This window comes from Amblyomma americanum, chromosome 5, assembly GCF_052857255.1.
Source record: "Amblyomma americanum isolate KBUSLIRL-KWMA chromosome 5, ASM5285725v1, whole genome shotgun sequence".
In the NCBI taxonomy this organism is placed as follows: domain Eukaryota; kingdom Metazoa; phylum Arthropoda; class Arachnida; order Ixodida; family Ixodidae; genus Amblyomma; species Amblyomma americanum.
In genome coordinates, this window is record NC_135501.1 from 51,282,392 (window position 1) to 51,285,916 (window position 3,525).

The window sequence follows — 3,525 nt, forward strand, 5'->3', positions numbered from 1 at the left end:
ATCTTTGCAAAGCTTCTGCACCTGCAAGATAACCTCTGGAAGAAAAAATAGAACCAATGTAAAAAACAGCTGCATGTGAAAAACGAAACTGGTCAGTACCTTCTGAACTTGCTGCGTGGTGGTCTAGACTGTGTTGGGACAGCTAAAGCATTGAAAGAAAAATAAACAGCAGGATAATGCGTGTCATCTAATATACTCTGTGCATATACAGGGATATTACTAAATTTCAACACATACGTCATTTTCTGCTACGTGGGGTGATGCGAGTGGGCAGAAAAGATTTCTTGTGTAGTTACTGAGGTAATTAATACCTGTGGCTTTATATTTTGTACCAAGTGGTCACTTGTCCTAGCTGTCAGTGGCATAAGATTAGTTTGGGGTAGCATCATGTCGCTTTGGTCAAAATTAATCGTGAGGAGCTTAAGCTAGCCATTTATAATGCTTTGAGCCTAGGAATTTTTGTGCAGTACTGTTTCATGGATAGCGCTAAGCACAATGCATTTTTTTTTTACCAAAAGGAGGGTCCTGTATTTCGCATACGCCCTACAAATGCTCAGCCACAACAACATGAATATTTACATGGGCGGAATAGACTAAATATACCATCGCACTCCACGTGTACCACCTCCTCGTCTGATCGTGCAGCAGATTACATTGGAACGGCGGTCGAACTTTCACTTCCGGTCCCGTTTTCGTGTGTCGCCAATGCGTCCATGTGTGTGCAGAGCTGAAATGTTCTTGTGGGAACTCCTTTGTCACCTAGAACTTTAATCAAATTGTTACGGGGAATCGATGAAGGTCTAATTAGCACAGTCCGGGCATACTCTCAGAAGAAAATAGCACTGACCAGCTGTACATCTCGGGTAATCTTAAAGCACATCACAGTACAAGTCAGGCACGTAGCCAAGGGAGGGCCCCACGGGGCCTGTCCCAAAGCTCGCGCGCCGTACCCCCGAAAAAAAATCCTACCTTTGCATTGCCTTGTACAACTGACGTAGTTTACAGACCCGTAACGGCTCTTTGTATGTTATATCAAATCTTCCTGCATGATCGAGCATAGAACAGCTCTGCCATGAGTACTCTCATACGCGACTAGAAGAATCGCCACGGCTGATCCATCTTAGTCGTTTGGCTACCGTGGAAGCCGTTTTCAGTCACTTCGCGTGGTTTAAATAAACGCCTGAACATTCAGTGACGAAAAATAGAGTGAAGGACAACTTGAACAAGATGTGACTGACTTACGCCTCCGCCTCGTCAATCCCAGGTGCAATCGCCTTGCATCACTTGGACGCACAGGAAGATTGACGGATGAAATAGCTTCCGGCACCAGCTTCCTGTACTTGTAACCTGATAATTATAAAGAGAATCGCTGACAACCAGCACGGAAAAGTGTCGGCGGAGGACTCACCTAGTGTCTTGTTAACCGGGTACACAAAGTCTTCCTCTTTAAAATGCTTGCTGCACACAACAGCCGACGCTGACGATTGCTTCCCCATTTTTAAATTAATCATCCAAGCCTTCTTCATTTTTGGCGACATCGGGTAGAAGTGGAAGCTAACACCGGCTTCTTTACGTGATTTGCACTGCGGCACTGAGCAGTAAGTCACCATGACTGCGAATTAGCGCGCGAATTAGCGCGAGAAAACGAACGAAAACAGCCAGCGCGCCGGCCGCCAGGCTGACCGAGTCCTTGCCGTGACGTCACACTGCGGCGATCGCAACGGCGCCAGTGTTCGTTCTCGGGGCTAATAGTGGAACCGGGAACTGAACCCAGAAGACGTGAAACCGAAGTGCGCCCGAAAAATACTGGTTCGACACCATACTAACCACTGATCCGCCCCGGCGGGCACATTATTTTGGAACCCCCTACTACTGCATCTCTTTGTAACTTCTGTTACTCATACCGACATCCATACACTTACGACACGGTAGTGGTGCACACCGAGAAGTCTGAGAGAGCGTGCGTCAGAGTGGCTCAGTGGTTACGGCGCTCGGCTACTGAGCCGGAGTTTCCGGGATCGAATACGGTCGTGGCGGTCTGGTTTGGATGGAGGCGAAACACCAAAGGCGCACACGTGCTTTACGATATCAGTGCACGTTAAAAGACTATATACACTTAATTTTATTGCGCCTTTTCTTCTGTCAAACATTGCGTTAGACATTAAAATACATAGATTATCGGGTGGTATTTCCCGAAATCCGCTAAATAATTTATAATTGTATTTCTTACCTTATTCTGTTTCGACTTCGGTTTCGGCTTCATCGACCGAACAACGACTGTGAGTTCAACTTGACGTTTTGGTCACGTTATCCTCTAGAAAAACTCTAATACGATCGTTGATATGTAGTTTTATGTCAATGCGATATTTCATGCAGCCTCTTCGAAGACTTGGAATGGTCAATAATCACCTGTCAGCTATTAGAATACAGCATTGAGATGCAGTAATTGATTGAGACTGTTCCTGCTCATTTATTTTCCTCATAGCTAATATTATTTGCTGCTGTACATGCACGTAAAGACAGGACTAACGCTGACACAGTTCCAAGAAAGCAAGCTGTTTAACGAGTGGACTTGCACCTAAAACGCAAATAACTCAGCAGAGGCAACAGTAATTAGGGCAGCATGCGTGCACAGGATTGAATGCAGCGGACGAACGTCCAGTCCAATACTAGCGTTGCTAAAACCTAGCCATCTTTTTTTCTGAGTCTTGTTGAGGTGGCCCAGTGACAATGGCATTTGACTGCTGCGCCCAATTTGCAGGATTGGATTCCTTCCGCTGCAGCCACTGGATAAGGTTCTAGCCTTAAACTTTGTAAGGTACAGTTTCCAACGAAGGCTTATCCGGATAGTACCCTCCGCTGCGTCCCAGGTCCTACCGCCGCTTTGGTCAGTTACTCCGCAGCCGCTGGGACTGAGGGCCTAAGGTTAATTGGTTTAGTCGTACAGAAAGGTAGGTGATTAAGAAGTTTGCCGGGATATGATGGCCTCATCTGGGACAGTCCAGGGTTAAATGGACCTATATGGAGGTGCCATTGCCCTGCAGTGTGCGTAGTTGGATGATGATGATGATGTACCGCCACATTTCGTTGCACAAAATCCAAAAAGCTCCATTTCATGTAGCCCTAGCGCACACTGAAAAGCCTCTTTTGGTCGCGTTTAATCCACTGCTTTGCACTGCAATATTTCTCATAGCTAAACTCAACCTTTCAGGTGTTTAACTGAACATGCCACCCTGTTTGTCACAATACCACAAAAATGCTCGGATTGCAGTGAAAGAAGCACCTTTTCCTCTTGTTTTATAAGGTGACATTATGCATGCCTTGCAAAAACCACACGGGAAGCTTAAGTGCTGCAAGAGGCAGTGAAAAACCAGTTATTTTGTGTACTTTACAGTGTATAAATATATCAGATCAGGAATTTAAGTGGCTATTTTACTATTCTTTCTAGCCGGGTCACTGTGTCTCGAAAGTGCGGTCTAATTAACGAAAGAAAGATGCCACAGTGGCCTTGCACGGGCACTACAG